The sequence below is a fragment of the Sinohyriopsis cumingii genome, unplaced genomic scaffold (genome assembly GCF_028554795.1).
Source record: "Sinohyriopsis cumingii isolate HCF-2022 unplaced genomic scaffold, ASM2855479v2 utg003322l, whole genome shotgun sequence".
Taxonomy (NCBI): Eukaryota; Metazoa; Mollusca; class Bivalvia; order Unionida; family Unionidae; genus Sinohyriopsis; species Sinohyriopsis cumingii.
This window is the reverse complement of record NW_028316456.1, coordinates 219,044-238,595: the sequence shown is the minus strand read 5'-3', so window position 1 is coordinate 238,595 and position 19,552 is coordinate 219,044. Positions and strand designations below refer to the sequence as shown.

General features: G+C 34.5%; 4 non-coding genes across 4 annotated transcripts; all 4 read right to left on the bottom strand.

The window, feature by feature from the left end:
• Nucleotides 1-10,192: 10,192 nt before the first annotated feature.
• Nucleotides 10,193-10,264, bottom strand: Trnap-agg (transfer RNA proline (anticodon AGG)). Its single transcript has one exon. It is a non-coding gene; the product is annotated as a tRNA-Pro (tRNA).
• A 4,493-nt stretch (nt 10,265-14,757) lies between these two features.
• Nucleotides 14,758-14,829, bottom strand: Trnap-agg (transfer RNA proline (anticodon AGG)). Its single transcript has one exon. It is a non-coding gene; the product is annotated as a tRNA-Pro (tRNA).
• Nucleotides 14,830-16,594: 1,765 nt separating this feature from the next.
• On the bottom strand, nt 16,595-16,666 carry Trnap-cgg (transfer RNA proline (anticodon CGG)). Its single transcript has one exon. It is a non-coding gene; the product is annotated as a tRNA-Pro (tRNA).
• Nucleotides 16,667-18,686: 2,020 nt separating this feature from the next.
• Trnap-agg (transfer RNA proline (anticodon AGG)) lies at nt 18,687-18,758 on the bottom strand. The gene has a single exon. It is a non-coding gene; the product is annotated as a tRNA-Pro (tRNA).
• Nucleotides 18,759-19,552: the final 794 nt, after the last annotated feature.

Below are 19,552 nucleotides of genomic sequence, written 5' to 3'. Positions count from 1 at the left end.
AAATCAACAGAATTATATCATCTTCATCTTTACATTGGCATAAGTTTCCATCCACCGCCTTACAGCTGCTTATCTCCTTGCTTACAGTTACACAGTCTTTGCTTCCAGCTACACATAGTCTTTGCTGTTGAATACGAAATGAAATTTAGCTATTTCGTGTTCTGTGTAATTTTACTTGCTTCAGTATTATGTATTCATGAGTCAGTGAACCTAAGTTAGCCGTATGCTATTAATTTGCAATTCTATTATAATTTCTAAATTTTGTTTTCATTTCATTTACATCACTTTAACAGTCATCAGAGTTTTCCATATAGCACGAGAGAGATACCAATTAAGGTGAACATTCTAAAAGTTCTTAAGGAAAGTAATAAAAGTTCTTAAAAGTTCACACTGTAAAATGAAACGGTGAAAGGTAATGGTATTGTTTCCTTAAAGTTTATATAGCACTCGCTTCTGGAAGAGTCGCTGATAGGAGTGCACTGAATTCCTCGTTTTGCTTGGTATTTTTGTTTTTTCAAGTTTCATTCTCTGTCAGAATAGCTGTATTGTTTGCACAGATCTACAGAGTTCAAATACACATTGCCGTATCCTATAATACCTCCATTAACTGGAATGAAACTTTGATTGGCACGATATCCAGCGTTTGTACTTCGTTATCCTCTCAAACTAAAGAAACTAATTGAAAAGATTTGGTGTGGTTGCTTTTGGACTTTGAAACACATTGGCATTTCTTTTTGTTTAGCGCTTTTAATTCCGATTTATGACTCGCAAGAGAAAGTCCGTTTGTCGTGTAATGAAGGCAAAAGAGAGTTACCTTCATGGAAATTGAAACTTTGAGTCATTCTCTCGGGCATTCGGAGCAAATAAAAATATCTAAGCTGGAATTAACCTTCGAGTAGTGACAAAGCATGACCTCTCCAACTAGAATTGAGGCCGCTGAAGGATTTTAGTTGCTGTCGATTCAACGTCCTAGAAGAGTGGTATCAAATGGAAGAGAAGAGATAACCGATGCTTTGAATGGTGCACTGGTGTTATATGCACCAATAGGTTTCGCATGACAATATGTGTAAATAATCTTTACCACGTGCCTAACGACTTTATTAAACACTATGGGTCTGTATTTGGAGGCGTGTATTTGGCTATCATTGCTGTAGATATTTGGAAGAAGATACGTGTAGCATGATCTTGGATAGGTATTCATATATTTAACTCGTTGAGTATTAGCACTGATCATCCTTTTTGTCTACATTTCCTTGTTTATAACGTTATACATGGGATAAAATCGTGCACAGTAGATAGATTAGAAATGAACACCTTCTCGTTTTCTAACTGCTATATCAGTTATCATCTTGTCTGTGTACTCTTGTTGTTGGCCATGGACATACCATCTGTAAATTCTGATACAATTGAAATGTTTTTATATCTCCTGCATGCAAGTGTTAATGTCTTTTAACAAATATTAGCTTGCATACTTGATTATAGGAACCGCTACATGTACATTGAGGACGATAATTTTCAAGCATATGTTGTTACCCTTTATTTTATAAATAAGGGGTCGTCCATTAATTATGTCAACAAAATGGGGGAGGGGGTTTATACAAGTTTGACAATTGTTGACATGGGGGAGGGGGGAGTTCAAGATAAATTGACGTCAACAATGTTATTTTTAACAATAAATTTAATAAATCAAAAAATAGGAAATTAGTCGGTGCGTTGGTATGGCACACATTCGCTCGCCCGTCAACAGCCCACCAGTTTAATCCTAAATCGGTTGAGCTCTTGCCAAGGGAGTCATAGTCTTTCATCATCATATTTTGTTTTTATTCAATGTAGATTGTAGACTGTAGACAGATTTTTAAGGAAACTGTTACTAAATTCAAAGACTGCACTGAGCCATAGACATCTAAATAGTATAGCTATCCATGGACGTCTATTAAATAGCATCTATTTTATATGTATAGGTGCTATATATATTGAAGTCCATGAGATATCCCTCCAAGAAATCTGTTAAACAAGTAAAAAAAAAAGTATTAAAATTTATTTGTAGACCTTTTAATTACCATAATTCTATTTTTAGCATAAAAGCCAGCCGTATAAAATATTGTTAGTTTGTGGGGGAGGGAGTACAAATTTATTAGGGAGGTCACTGAAAGTTTGACAGTTGTTGACAAAGGGGGAGGAGGGAGTAAAAATTGCCTAAAAATTGTTGACATAATTAATGGACGTCCCCTAAGTGGTATACCACCAACTCGTATTCACATAATTACTTTCCACTGACACATGTGTAATAATATACCATATATGTAGTCAGATAATTTACGATGACAACACCTTATCAAGTCTTTGTTATCAATACCAGATTGTCATAGTGTACAGGTCTTACTCAGAGCTTAGTGAAGAAATGTATATTTCATTGCATATATGTATCAGTGCACGCTTAGCTGGCTTGGCTGTTAGACGTTTGTGCTCTTTGAAGAAATTAAAAGAAAGTAGGCGTATACGTTTTATTGAACAATAATTATACGTTATTGTATCGATAGCGACACAGTTGGCAAAGTAAAACATGATAAAATGCTGGGCTCGTCCGGGATTTGAACCCGAGACCTTTCGCAGCCTAAGCGAGAATCTTTTTTTTTCTTTCTTTATTTAGAAAAACGTTTTGTACAGTATACAAGTTAAAAGTATACAGTCAGTATGTACATAGTATTTTGTAATGCTATATTACAAAATGATTCTACAATAGTATTTTGTAATGCTATATTACAAAACAATGATTCTACGATAGTATTTTGTAATGCTATATTACAGAACAATGATTCTAAAATAATATTTTGTAATGTTACATTACAAAACAATGATTCTACAATGTAATAAACAATTTCTCCTCTTCTATTCTCATTAACGGATTATCTTTTACAAAATACTTTGTAATCAAACTCTGATTTTTGTCTTTGTAATGTTGATATGCATATAATATATATCTTCTAGTCAAATATTGGAACAGTCTTTCGATGTCTATTTGTTTCCCTAATAACGACATACTGTTTCTTCTTTTGTAAATACACAATCGAGCAATGCTCAGAATGTAGTTCAAAAAATAACTATTGACTGATTTTGTTTCTTTGTTATATCCTATCATGGGCATTTGTTCAAAGGAAGTGCTATTTAGAACACCAACTCTACAATTTTTAAAAATAATCTCAACTATATATACAATATAATTCTTAAAAGAGCTTAATTCAGGACATTTCAAAAACATGTGAAATAAATCCTCTGTTTCCAACTGGCACACTGGACATAAGTCATTATCAATTTTGCCATAGTATTTCAGTCTCTCTTTTGTAAATATTCGATTGTGCATTATTCTGTAATCCAAGTCTACACAATCTGGGGTCTTGAAAGGCAAGTGTATATATTTCCAGTATTTATGCGTTTCCAAAACAAAAATCTTACTCCAAAAGGAAACAGAAGCTGGTTCTTGAAAAATCAAAGTACATAAAAGCTTGTAAAATAGTTGTGTTATACATAAACAGAGGTCATATATTTTGGTATTAACTCTGAGAAACATATTATTTCTCCCATTGGTTACAGTGGGTTTTGATTCTGTTGCGACAATATTTCTCCAGCCTAATGGTATACTTTCTATTATGTAAGTATAGTCTTTTTTTATCTTATCGGTTTTGATCTCAGAATTTGATTTGTATATCATTTCTTGAATAGCTCTATAAGGTAGTATTCCAGGTACAAATTCATATGTAATATCCTGAACACGAACAATTCCTGCTTCTATAAATTCTGCGAAAAACAACGTTTTACCAGCACATGTAATATTAGGATTTAAAAAGAGAGGTTGTTCAAATACATTCCTCACATCAATATTTGTATCGATATGATTTCGAAGTTTTTCCCATGCATGAAACATGTCTCTGTAAAATATAGGTAGGGTATTCAATTGTTGCTTATTTAAAGACATGAGAAACAACTCTTTGGTCAACCTCATGTTCAGAACAGTAGATAAAAAGTAATCAAAGGTAGTTTTCCACATAGCATGGCAATTCACATCAAAGGACCTTTTTAAAAAATTTAGTCTGAATGCATACATTTTCATCTTTATATCAGTTAACTGTAGTCCGCCATTTCGCTTATCACCAATTATTGTATAATAGTGAACCAAATGGGACTTTCCTGACCAGATAAATTTGAGAAATAATTGCTTCAATTCATCAGCAATCATATCAGGAAGAGGCTGAACTGACACTATGTACAATACTCTAGAAACTAATAAGGTATTAACTACTGTTACTTTTCCTTGTATTGTCAAATATCTCTGTGACCAGAGTTGCAATAAGTTTTTAATTTTAGACAATCTATCATTCCAGTTAAGTTGCTCACATAACTTTGCACATTTTCCAACATAAGCTCCCAAAATTAAGATGACTTGATCACACATTTGAATTTGTAATTGTTTGCAGTAATCATCAGTAAGTTTACCAGATCCAACACACAGAAGTTCTGTCTTTTCCTTGTTCACTTTTGCACCAGATCCTTTACAATACAAGTCAAGTACATTAAAAGATTGATTAATGGATTGTGTGTCCGCTAATGTCAAGGTTGTATCATCTGCATGTTGAAAGACTTTACTTGTATTACTAGACAGTGGGAGTGGAATACCTTTGATATTCGGATTTGATTCGATAGCGAGTCCTAAGGGTTCTGCTGCTAATATATATAACATTGCTGATATAGGACAACCTTGTCTGACTGAATTTTTAATTAAAAAGGGTTTCGTTAGATGACCATTGCATTTAACACTGCTTTTAATTTCACTATAAAATATCTTTATCCACTGAATAAAATTGTCACCAAACCCGAACTTTCGTAAAACAGAAATCAAATATGAGTGGCAAACTCAATCAAACGCTTTTTCTTGATCAATTTTTAAGATATATCCCTCAAGATTGTCTCTCTCAACCATATCTATAATATCTCTTACAGTCACTATATTATCAGCAATATCTCTCCCAACTATACAACATGTCTGAGTTTGAGAAATAATTTTGGGTAATAACATTTTTAAACGTGTAGACAAAATCCTTGCCAAAATTTTATAATCTACATTAAGTAAACTGATAGGCCGCCAATTTTGCAACCTTCTATTATCCCCCTTATTTTTATAAATAAGTGATATAACTCCAAATCTCATTGATCTCGACATAATATTGTCATTCTTAACACTCTGAAAGATGTGCAACGGAATATCATATATACAATCATAAAATTTACAATACCACTCTACTGTCAATCCGTCCGGGCCGGGGCTTTTATTTTTAGCCATCCCTTTTATAGCTGTATGTATTTCATCAGCTGTTATTATGGCATCACACATATCTTTATCCTCATCAGATACAGAACAGTTTACAAAATTTAAAAGTGAATCTGTACAATTATCATCAACAGTTACCGAAGAATATAAATGACTATAAAACTGATGTATTTCATCTAAGATTCCAGTTGTATTTGAAATAACTACACCATCATCATCAATCAATTCATTGATTACATTTTTGTTGTGTCGATATTTCTCAAGATTTAGAAAGTATTTAGTATTTCTATCGCTTTCAATTGCCCATTTCGCCTTAGATCTCAATATAGCACCCCGACAAAAATCAGTTTCATAGTCACTTAGCTGATGTTTAAGTTCTTCATATTTGTTAATGTTATATGATTCTTTATTGGCAACTTTTTCTGAAAATGATTTTAATTTATTTTGCAATGTAAAGTATTCTTGTAATCTTTCCTTATTTCTTCTTGTACAGTAAACTTGGGAAATTTTTTTAATTTTGTATTTTACATTATCCCACCAAATGAGTGGTTCACTGAAATACATTTCGTCAGTTTTTCCCTCGGTAAGAACTGATTTCACTCTTTGTACATATTTTTCCTCAAAAAGAACATTGTTATTTAGTATCCATAACCCGGGCCCTGTTTCCACTTTGCAGGTATTTAGTTTAACGTATACAAACGAATGATCACTAAAGGATGTATCTGCATAATAAATATTTTGCACATTGGAATGCAATTTTGAGGAAATCAAAAAAAAAATATATTCTACTCTGCTTCATTTCGCCTAGTACAACTTGTTTTCTGGAGAAACTACGAGTACTAGGATTTCGTGATCTCCATAAATCGGTAATATTCCTATCATGAATAATTTTATAAAGTTCACGCACAGCTACATCATCAATATGTAAGGCTTTGTCATGTCGATCAATACCTGCTAAAGTTGTATTAAAATCACCAGCCAGGATAGTGCTATCACTAGTACTGTTATGTAAATATGTCTTTAGCTTCATGAAAAAGTTATACCTTTCCTTCACAACATTTGGAGCATAAATATTGATTAAATCAATCACTTTATCATCAATAGCTATTTTAAGATGTAAAATCCTACCCTTTTCAATCATTTCTTGTGTCACCTGATTTCTCAATTCTCTCACTACTAAAACAGCAACACCTGCCCTCCTATTGTCAGCATTACTATAAAATATGTCACCATTCCAAATCTCATTTCCTCTAATACTTTCAGCAACCTCATCATCCCAAAAGGTTTCTTGCAATAATAAAATATGGCCTCTTTTCTCTTTAAATATTTCTAAAACAGACTTTAGTTTATTCAAATTACGCAAGCCATTTACATTTAGAGATACAATATTTAAAGCCATGATTATGATGAGTGTATTGAAAGTATTAAATAATGTTGGGTGTTTGATCATTTCTTAATAGGTGTTCGTCGCATGCTATTCATTTTCAGGTTAGGTACTGGATTAAACCTTCTCCTTCTCCTTTGTACTACTTTGAAAGTTTCGATATTAGTACCGTTTTCTTGACATGTACGTGATTCGTTTGATCTTTCAACAACGTCTGCAGCCATCTTCCTGTTATCATCTGAATCTGTCCCTGATCCATCTCCAATTGTATGATTGTTGTTTACTTCCTCCTCAGATTCTATTTCTACATTGGTCATATCAACTCCGCTTCTTTCATTTTCTTCCCCACTTTCTCCACTCTCGTTATCTTGTTTTGCATTCTCAGTTTCTTCTTTATCATCTTTGTCACTCGGTAACTCCAATATGTCTTCCCTCGTAGCATCATCAACTTGCGAATGAATGCCTGCAATGGCCTCTCTGTAACACATACATGTTTGCGCCTCTTTGTGGCATTTGTCGCATATCCTGCATGTACACATTAGAGGAAAACTTCCACAACTGTCACATCTTTGCCTTGTGCAATTTTTGGCTACATGGCCTTGCTCCCCACAGTTGTAGCATACAAAATCAGCGCAGTCTTTCATAACATGTCCCGGATCTAGACATCTAGAACATACCTTAACTTGGTTATCGTGTAATACTCTAAAGTATTGCTGACCATTGACAGTCTGAAATTTCAGACTGTAAGGCAAGGATTTTACCTGCTGTGGAAATTTACATTTTACATAACGAGTCCCATCAGCCCCACTAGTCCCAGGATAATATCTGCGTTGAATGGGAGAAAGAAGTTCTACTCCGTATTCACCGAGCTTCATACTTATATCATCATCGGTGATGTATGCTGGTAAATGAAGTATAGACACAATAATAGTGTCTGAATATAAGAGAGTACAATCAAAGTGTTCACTTCCAATATCAATTACACACAAGATATTATATGCTACTTCCTTGCTTGGTAGTGTGACCTCATAAAAATTTGCACCTTTGGGCACAACTGCATAGACCGACATATCTCCGGTTAATTCTTCTACACTTCTAATAATATCACTTGCCTTTATTCTCTTCACATCCTTTACATCATTCACCACGGTACATTCTTTCCCAAAACGACGAGAAGCTCCTGTCTGTCTATCGATGTTACTCGACATGCCATTCTTATTGTTAGCTATTCCACTGGTGTCATTAGAGTTTGAGTCAGCTCCTTGTGCTGCACGTGCAGCATGACCAGGCTTTGTATTCATTGTCACAGAAAATAGTATTTTGTGTGGTGGATAAAGTTATCCACACACTCAAAATATATCTCACTTATATATGAATGCGATCACACAAATCTTATAAACGTACCTGTAACAAATTAAAACACAAAAAATGTCTATTAAAGGAAAAAAACTTGAAAATTCACGGAGCGATCATCAAACGTGTTTTCCTTCTGATGTCATAACCGGAAGTCCGGAATAGTGTTGGCTAAACATTTAATGCAGCATACCTCAGTGGATTTTGTCATTACTGTATGGTTTTGCTAGCTTACGGTCAAGTTTTATGATACAGCGTGGCAGAATATATAAATGACATTGACATATGATAAGTGTCAAAAAACCACTTACGAAAAGTCCACAAAATGTGTCTTCGCTAAATACAACACCATCCCAGCTTCATACTGTTAAAACACTAGTTCGTTTACTGTTCTTTTTTAAAAGTTGCTTAGACATTCCTTCTTAGCAGTTAACGTTCAGGAACTAGTCAGTAACCATTGTGAGCATTGTGTAGATTTTCAGTTTCATCAGGGTCAGCTACCAAAATATAGCCATCTTAAGACGTATGAATATATCCGTTTAATTCGACCAACAGGAAATGCTTTCATCATAGCCGATCATATAAATTATTAGGACCAACTATACACTTGAACAAATAAATATATTTTCGTCATAACAATTAAGAAATGAATTATTATCTTTAGCATATTTTTTCAACACAATAATAATACCATCCCTTTATCCCAATTCAATAAAGAGATGCATAACAATATATGTTAATACTTCTAATTCAGCTTTGGGGTTCTTTAACTACTGTATTCAAATATTACATGGAGTACTTACACAAATGGTACTACCAGATGCCTCTTTTGGCGCTCAGCATTAAGAGGTTAGTGTTAGGACTGGTCGGCCTGGTGTTAGGATAATGTGACTGGGTGGGATATCATAATACATGTCTGCGGCATGATGCCCCACTGCTAGACATCACTATAAAGTGGCACATTGCAGGTATCGAAGCGATATGACTGAAAAACTGTTAAAGCTACGTTCAAAATCAAAATCGCTTCACATCACTGTTGTTTAGCGCATGGAATTCCTATAGATAACTCGGAAGAAAAAGCCAGCTTCTCTTGTAATCAATGAAACTGAGTGTTGCCTTCATGGAAATGTAAAACCTTGAGTCATTCCTTCCGGTATTTGGAGTATAAAAAAATATCTAAGCTGGAATTAACCTTCGAGTAGTGTCAAAGAATGAACTCTCCAACTAGAATTATGGCGGCTGACGCATTTTCATTGCTGTCGATTCAACGTCCCAGAGGCATGGTATCAAATGGAACAGAAGAGATAATCGATGCTTTGAATGGTGCACTGCTGTTATATGCACCAAAAGGTTTCGCATGACAATGTGTGTAAATAATCTTTACCACGTGCCTAACGACTTTTATTAAACACTCTTGGTCTAGATTTGTAGGCGTGATTTTGGCTATGATTGCTGTAGATATTTGGAAGAAGAGACGTGTAGCATCATCTCGGATAGGTCTTCATATATTTAATTCGTTAAGTATTAGCACTGATAATCCTTTTTTACATTTCCATGCTTATATCGTTATACATGGGATACAATTGTGCACCGTAGATAGATTAGAAATGTATCTGTTTACTCTTGTTGTTGGCCATGGTCATACCATTTGTAAAGCATGATAAATTGAAATGTCTATATATCTCCTGTATGAACTTTTAAATGTCTTTTGACGAATATTAGCTTGCAGACATGATTATAAGAACCGCTATAGCTACATTGAGGACGCTGATTTTTCAAGCGTATTTTGGCACCCTTGATTTTATATAAAACAAAATTGGTATACCAACAACTCGTATTCACATAATTACTTTCCACTGAAAAATGTGCAATAATATACCATATATGTAGTCAGATAATTTACGATGACACTACATTGACAATTCTTTGTTATCAATATCAGATTGTCATTGTGTACAGGTGTTACTCAGAGCTTAGTGAAGAAATGTATATTTCATTGCTTATCTGGCTTGGCTGTTAGACGCTTTTGCTCTTTAAAGGAATTAAAACAAAATGTGGGCTTAATAAGTTTTAGTAAAGTAGGATATTATCGATGGCGACAAAGTGGGCAAATTAAAACATGATAAAATGTTGGGCTCGTCCGGGATTTGAACCCGGGACCTCTCGCACCCTAAGCGAGAATCATACCCCTAGACCAACGAGCCGTGATGATGAAATGTCTGTTCCGATAATTGTATGAATGTCAAGTTTAAAGATGGATGTTGTACGTTGTAATGATGCATACCTCGCTTTATTTATTATTGCTGTATGCCTTCACCAGGTTACGTTCATGTGTATGATCCAGCGTCGCAAAATCTATGAATGACATTGAGTAAATGACGATTGACAAGATAACGTTTATAAAAAGAGCTCAAACTGAATTTATCGGTGATCATCGAAGTTACATTTGAATGGTACATGCCCATATTAGATTTTCTTTAATGTTTTCATTGTAACCGCTTCTAAAATAGAATTCCCTGATAGCAATAGCCATTTGTTGTTATTGCATCAAAATTTGTTTCCAGTTTTCTTTGGTATTTTTGTTTTTGTCATGTTTTAGTTATTATCAAAGTAGCTGTATTTGTGTTTTAAAGTTGGAATTCCACAGAACTAGGAAATGTACATATAAATGGACAGTATCATATAATTAGTCCATTAAACACTGGATCGCGCTTGTAAAAGGCAATGTTGTCATCGTGTATACTTTGTAATCTCACGTAAACTAAAGATACTAATAGAAAAGATTTGGTGTAGTTACTTTTGGACTTATAAATACAATAACATTTCGTTGTGTTTAGCGCATGAAATTTCGATTGATGACTCGAATGGAAAAACCCGCTCGTCTAGCAATGAAAGCAAAAGAGTGTTACCTTCATGGAAGCGTGAAACATTGAGTCATTCAATCAGGTATTCAGAGTGAGTATAACATTATTTCAGCTGGAATTACCATCTTGTAGTTGCAAAAACATTACCTTTACAACTAGAATTGAGGTGGTTGAAGCTTTTGTATTGCTTTCTGTCAAGTGATATTCCCAGAGACATGGTGTAAGTTCCAACAGAAGAGAGAACTTTCCGTTGAATGTTGCATAGCTTTTATCTTATATAACAAAACATTTTGCATGCTAATGTGTCTTTGCAGACCTCACCTCGTGTTTATGGAATGCTCGCCTGTTTCTCACTCCAATGAAATGAATCTGTTTAATGTTATATTGTTTATAGGCTTTCTGATATAACTATATCATGGATCTCCTATATGTAAATCATAATGACCATATTGTTTTCATCATATATAGCCTTTGTTTAGTTCATATTAGGTCCTTTGATTCATTTGTTTTCTTAAAGTCGACTGTCAAGTAATTTGTATGTGTAATTAATGATTACGCATTATACCTTAAGTAAAATGTCCTCAAATTTCTTTTCCCCGTACAGCGTTACCCCCGAGAGTCGTTTATTGACGTTTTAAGGTATATCCAAATACGCTGTTCGGTTCACCCAATGCTGCACGAGCAAAGTGCTTCAAGTGGGAAGATAAATTACCTTGAATTCTCTAGCCGTGGATTGCACCATGATCAGGGTATTTTTAAAGTCAAGTCACACAGTTATATCATTAAGCAACACATTTTATTTTGGAGCATTCCACTTTGCAGGAGTTATCTTAAGCCGTAGAGTGGTCTGAATCTGAAGGTCTGATTCTGGAAGTGTGAATTTGGAGGTTTCACAATGGGCCTGGATTTTGAGCTCTGATTTTGACTGAAGTTGATATCTGGGATGCATAATCTGGGATTCAATGTGCGATTTTGTATAACCTGTGTGCCGCTGTCAGTGGTGAACATGCCTCCGATCAATATAGTCTCCCGTGGTAAAGGACCAAAACTTCAAGACCAACGGCTCTGCAGTGTCTAAGGAGGTTTTTGATGGATTCTAGACAGAATGGGCGTGTCGGGCCATTAGTTTGGACTCAGAACGGTGGGAAATCGGAACGCACTTTTCAAAGACAAGATTGCCAGCGTTTGTATTTTGCTACGATCTCTCTGAAAATAAAGAAGCTAATTGAAAAGACTCGATGTGTTTCCTCTTGGACTTTGAAATACAATGCTATTTTGTTTGGATTACCGCATGGAATTTCGATAGATGACTCGCAAGAAAAGCTCAGCTCATCTTGTAATGAAAGCAAAAGAATGTAACCTTTATGGAAACGTGAGTCACTCTCTCGGACAGAGTAGATAAAAAATATTTTGGCTAGAATTATCCTTCCAGTAGTTGCAAAAAGATTACTTATTAAACTGTAATTTAGGTGACTGAAGCATGTTCATTACTTCCTGTCGATACAACGTCCTAGAGGTTTGGTTTCATTTGGAAAAGAAGAGATTATCTATTTAATTATCTATTAGCATTCATAGTCCCTTTTTAAAGTTGTTTATATTATCATGCATGACATAAAATTGTTCATCGTATTTAGATTAGGAATGAACTCGTTTTGTATACATTAAATCAGTTATCATCTTGTCTGTGTACTTTTGATGTTGACCATGGTCATTTCATCTGTAAAGTGAATATAGTTTTAAAGATCTTTTTGCTTGTAGGATTGTTTAAGCTATCTTCTGTATCTACACTGAGGACGCTAAGTTTTCAAGCGTATGTTGTCAACCTTGTTCTTATAAATAAGTGGAATAACACCAACTCAGTCACATGATTCTTTGTACTTAAAAGTGTGAAGCAAAATCGCATACGTTGTCACATAATTTACGATGCCGTTTCATAGTCAATTAGGGAAGGACATGTATGTAATGATTATACATTTATCATCAATCTGCCATTGTACACAGGTGTTGATCGAGCTTAGTGTATAAATATATATTTCATTACATATATTTAATTCATGCAGAGACTAGCCTAGCTGTTAGACGTTTGTGCTCCTTGAAGCAATTAAACAGATAGTGAGTTTAGAAATTTAAAGTGAAGAAAAATTCAACATTATTGTATCGATCACCACAAATTGGGCAGCATAACACATGATAAACTGTTGCGCTCGTTCGGGACTTCTCGCTCCCTATGCAAGAATAACACCCCTATATCAACAAGCCGTGTTGAAAATAAGATTTTTCCGATAATAACATGCGTATCAAGTTTAATTTTGTAAGGTGTACATTTTAATGCAGCATAACTCGATTGATTTATCAATGATGTATGTGTTTACTTGGTTACATTCATGATTTATGATACTTCGTGGCCAAATCTATACATAACATTGACTGATTATAAATGACAACAACTCACTTATGAAAAGTGCCCAAAATAAACTTAGTGACGTTTCAGAGATTTAAGAATATTTCTTACAATTAAGGTAAAATTAAAATGCGCGCGCAATGGCTGGACAAAAATAATTGTAAAAGAATTGATAAAGAGAATAAACAAGTCAAATGGTTATTGCGTATTGTTTCAATGCCTTACCTGTATATTGTACTTTAAAGTCTGCAGAATTTTCACGCATCTATACTATGACGTAATTTCCTATCCACCGGTTTACAGCTACACATTGTCTTCGCAATCTAATGTGAAAAGAAATTTGACTATAAAGTGTACTGTTCAGTTTTACTTGCTTCAATATTGTGTTCTTTCGAAAGTGAACACAATCAAGCCGTATACTAATACCTTGAATTATTTGTTTTCAAAATGTAGTTCTTTTAATTTTGTTTAACAGTCTACAAATTATCAAAAAACAACGAATAAGAGATCAATTAAGTTGAAGGCTTTAATCGAAGTTTCTTTAATGTTTTGATTTCGACGGCTTATAATAGAATCCCTAAAAGCAGTACACATTTTGCTATTGCAATAAGTTTCTTTACCGTGTTGGACCGCTCCGGTGGGCTAGTGGTTTGAGCGTCCGCCTCGGATGCGGGAGGTTGGAGTTTCAATTCACGGGCGAGTCGTACAAAGGACATAAAAATGGTATTAACAGCTGCCTCGCAAATAGTCCGATAAATCAACACCACAAATCTGTGTTGATACTGATGGACGATGTTGTGGTATCAGCCCCTCATCAGAGAATCAGCATCATCACGGGTGAAAGACTGATTTATCGGCATAAATCGCTAGTCGCTCAGCATTAAGAGGTTAGATATAGGACTGGTTGACCTTGTTTCAGGATAATGTGACTGAGTGGGACATCATGCTACATGTCTGTGTCATGATGCCCCGGTGCTAGACATCACTGCGGACATCGTAGCGATATGACTCAAAAGATTGTTAAAGCTACGTTAAAAATTCAAATCACACTCACACAAACAATTATATATCTATATCTTTATCATTATCTATATCTATATCTATATCTATATATATATATATATATATATATATAATTCCTTAAGTATATATTAGGACTGATGATCCCTTGTTATATTCTCTTGTTTATAGCATCATACAATGGATAAAATCATGCATCGTGGATACATTAGATATGAACTCGTTCTCGGTTTGTAATGCTCTATCAGTTATCACATTGTGTACTCTTTATGTTGGTCACATTCATGTCATATGTAAAGTCAAATACGATTGAAATATCCATCAATCTCATATATATTGTTTAATGTCTCTTGAAGAATATTTGCAAACATCGAGACAAAGTGGACGAAGTAGAAACATGATTAAAAACGTTGGACTCGTCCGGGATTTGAACCCGGGACCTCTCGCACCCTAAGCGAGAATCATACCCCTAGACCAACGAGCCGTGTCGACAAAGAGAATGTGAAGATTAATGATGGAAGTTGTATAGTATAATGCAGCATATCTCCATCTTTTTATCATTGATGTATACCTGCACCAAGTTACTTTCATGTTTTATGATACAGCGTTGCAAAATCCATAGATGACGTTGGGTAATGACGACTGACAAGATAACGCTTGTGAAATGTGCTAAAACTGAACTTATCAGTGACGATCAGATGTATGATAAAGGACATTTTGTAATAGTATTTAAAGGTTAAATTGCATCAAAATACTGAAACAGACTTTTGAAACATTGATAAACAGAATATATAAATCAAATGATAAAGCTTTACATGTTCAATGCATTACATGTATACTATATTTCACGATGAGCAGAATTATGTCACGCATTCTTTGTATTTTGTTTCCATCCTTCGGCTTACAGCAACGAATAGTCTTTGCAATTTAATGCGAAGTGATATTTAGTTATGGTGGATACTGGTCAATGATACATTACTTCAATGTTATGAATTTTTCAGACATATCGCTACGATGTCTGAAAACCATTATTCGATAACAACAAAATCTACTACAACTTATTTAGCGCCATAAGAGAAACAGAAAGATCTGCATCCAATTGTTTTTGTGTGTTCCAGATTGTTGAAATTTCTGTTAAGTTTTGGGAACACTCATTGAAGAATATAGGTTTTTCAACAACTATGTAGTAATTGGTGTTGAAAGGCAATATTACTCGACTGATTAATGTGATGTATTATCTCATCGAAACAATGTAACAAATTGTTCAATTTCTACTTTCTTTGATATTATTTAATCTGAATATCGTCATGTAGATATGACGTTATTAGATGAAAGATACATACTATTGATTATCGAATTGTCATTGCTGTTTTCACTTGTCTAGACTTATACGTGACATGCGCAAGCTAATCTGCTTATCTATATTACAATTCTGACAGCTATAGAAAATGGACATCTTTAGAACTAAAACCATCATACATGGGATAAAATCGTGCGTCGCACAGAGATAAGAAATGAGTACCTTCTCGTTTTATAGCTGTTATACCAATCATCATTTCTATGTGTGCTCTTGATGATGGCCTTGATCATGTCATCAGCAAAGTTCGATGAGATTTAATTTTCAATATACCTTGTGTATATAGTTCTTAATGTCTTTTTTGTAGAATATTTGTTTACAGGTTTGGTTGTACTATCGTATATAAATACAAAGAGGACGCTAATTTTTCATGCGAATATCGTCTCGTTTTCTTTTATAAATAACTGATATAGCACCAAGTCACATTCACATAATTCTTTGTATTGAAAATGTGTGACCAAATATCACACATTCAGTCACAATATTTACGATTCTATTTCGTTGTCATTAGTGCAGGCCAGGTGTCTAATGTTTAGACCTTCCTGTTACTGAATTACATGCTGAACGAGAGTTATGATACCCAAAGATATAACTAGTTCCTTTGACCAACGATCTATGCTGTCGAATACACCTGTCACTCTTTAGGCACACATTTGTCTTGCACTGATGTTTTTGTCAATATGTCATTGTACACAAATGTTAATCAGACCTTTGTGTAGATATATACTTTTAGTTACATATATGTATTAGTGCATGTGACCAGGTTTAGCGGTGAGATGTTTTGTGCTATTTGAAACAATTAAAATGAAGAGTTTAGAAAAAAGTGAAGAAAGATTCGGCATTATAGTAACGATAGAGACAAAGTGGGCGACGTGAAACATAATAAAATATTGGGCTCGTCCGGGATTTGAACCCGGGACCTCTCGCACCCGAAGCGAGAATCATACCCCTAGACCAACGAGCCGTAGTTAAAAATTATATCTGTTCCGATAATTGCCTGTATGACAAGTTTAATAGTGTTGGCTAAACATTTAATGCAGCATACCTCAGTGGATTTTGTCATTACTGTATGGTTTTGCTAGCTTACGGTCAAGTTTTATGATACAGCGTGGCAGAATATATAAATGACATTGACATATGATAAGTGTCAAAAAACCACTTACGAAAAGTCCACAAAATGTGTCTTCGCTAAATACAACACCATCCCAGCTTCATACTGTTAAAACACTAGTTCGTTTACTGTTCTTTTTTAAAAGTTGCTTAGACATTCCTTCTTAGCAGTTAACGTTCAGGAACTAGTCAGTAACCATTGTGAGCATTGTGTAGATTTTCAGTTTCATCAGGGTCAGCTACCAAAATATAGCCATTTTAAGACGTATGAATATATCCGTTTAATTCGACCAACAGGAAATGCTTTCATCATAGCCGATCATATAAATTATTAGGACCAACTATACACTTGAACAAATAAATATATTTTCGTCATAACAATTAAGAAATGAATTATTATCTTTAGCATATTTTTTCAACACAATAATAATACCATCCCTTTATCCCAATTCAATAAAGAGATGCATAACAATATATGTTAATACTTCTAATTCAGCTTTGGGGTTCTTTAACTACTGTATTCAAATATTACATGGAGTACTTACACAAATGGTACTACCAGATGCCTCTTTTGGCGCTCAGCATTAAGAGGTTAGTGTTAGGACTGGTCGGCCTGGTGTTAGGATAATGTGACTGGGTGGGATATCATAATACATGTCTGCGGCATGATGCCCCACTGCTAGACATCACTATAAAGTGGCACATTGCAGGTATCGAAGCGATATGACTGAAAAACTGTTAAAGCTACGTTCAAAATCAAAATCGCATCACATCACTGTTGTTTAGCGCATGGAATTCCTATAGATAACTCGGAAGAAAAAGCCAGCTTCTCTTGTAATCAATGAAACTGAGTGTTGCCTTCATGGAAATGTAAAACCTTGAGTCATTCCTTCCGGTATTTGGAGTATAAAAAAATATCTAAGCTGGAATTAACCTTCGAGTAGTGTCAAAGAATGAACTCTCCAACTAGAATTATGGCGGCTGACGCATTTTCATTGCTGTCGATTCAACGTCCCAGAGGCATGGTATCAAATGGAACAGAAGAGATAATCGATGCTTTGAATGGTGCACTGCTGTTATATGCACCAAAAGGTTTCGCATGACAATGTGTGTAAATAATCTTTACCACGTGCCTAACGACTTTTATTAAACACTCTTGGTCTAGATTTGTAGGCGTGATTTTGGCTATGATTGCTGTAGATATTTGGAAGAAGAGACGTGTAGCATCATCTCGGATAGGTCTTCATATATTTAATTCGTTAAGTATTAGCACTGATAATCCTTTTTTACATTTCCATGCTTATATCGTTATACATGGGATACAATTGTGCACCGTAGATAGATTAGAAATGTATCTGTTTACTCTTGTTGTTGGCCATGGTCATACCATTTGTAAAGCATGATAAATTGAAATGTCTATATATCTCCTGTATGAACTTTTAAATGTCTTTTGACGAATATTAGCTTGCAGACATGATTATAAGAACCGCTATAGCTACATTGAGGACGCTGATTTTTCAAGCGTATTTTGGCACCCTTGATTTTATATAAAACAAAATTGGTATACCAACAACTCGTATTCACATAATTACTTTCCACTGAAAAATGTGCAATAATATACCATATATGTAGTCAGATAATTTACGATGACACTACATTGACAATTCTTTGTTATCAATATCAGATTGTCATTGTGTACAGGTGTTACTCAGAGCTTAGTGAAGAAATGTATATTTCATTGCTTATCTGGCTTGGCTGTTAGACGCTTTTGCTCTTTAAAGGAATTAAAACAAAATGTGGGCTTAATAAGTTTTAGTAAAGTAGGATATTATCGATGGCGACAAAGTGGGCAAATTAAAACATGATAAAATGTTGGGCTCGTCCGGGATTTGAACCCGGGACCTCTCGCACCCTAAGCGAGAATCATACCCCTAGACCAACGAGCCGTGATGATGAAATGTCTGTTCCGATAATTGTATGAATGTCAAGTTTAAAGATGGATGTTGTACGTTGTAATGATGCATACCTCGCTTTATTTATTATTGCTGTATGCCTTCACCAGGTTACGTTCATGTGTATGATCCAGCGTCGCAAAATCTATGAATGACATTGAGTAAATGACGATTGACAAGATAACGTTTATAAAAAGAGCTCAAACTGAATTTATCGGTGATCATCGAAGTTACATTTGAATGGTACATGCCCATATTAGATTTTCTTTAATGTTTTCATTGTAACCGCTTCTAAAATAGAATTCCCTGATAGCAATAGCCATTTGTTGTTATTGCATCAAAATTTGTTTCCAGTTTTCTTTGGTATTTTTGTTTTTGTCATGTTTTAGTTATTATCAAAGTAGCTGTATTTGTGTTTTAAAGTTGGAATTCCACAGAACTAGGAAATGTACATATAAATGGACAGTATCATATAATTAGTCCATTAAACACTGGATCGCGCTTGTAAAAGGCAATGTTGTCATCGTGTATACTTTGTAATCTCACGTAAACTAAAGATACTAATAGAAAAGATTTGGTGTAGTTACTTTTGGACTTATAAATACAATAACATTTCGTTGTGTTTAGCGCATGAAATTTCGATTGATGACTCGAATGGAAAAACCCGCTCGTCTAGCAATGAAAGCAAAAGAGTGTTACCTTCATGGAAGCGTGAAACATTGAGTCATTCAATCAGGTATTCAGAGTGAGTATAACATTATTTCAGCTGGAATTACCATCTTGTAGTT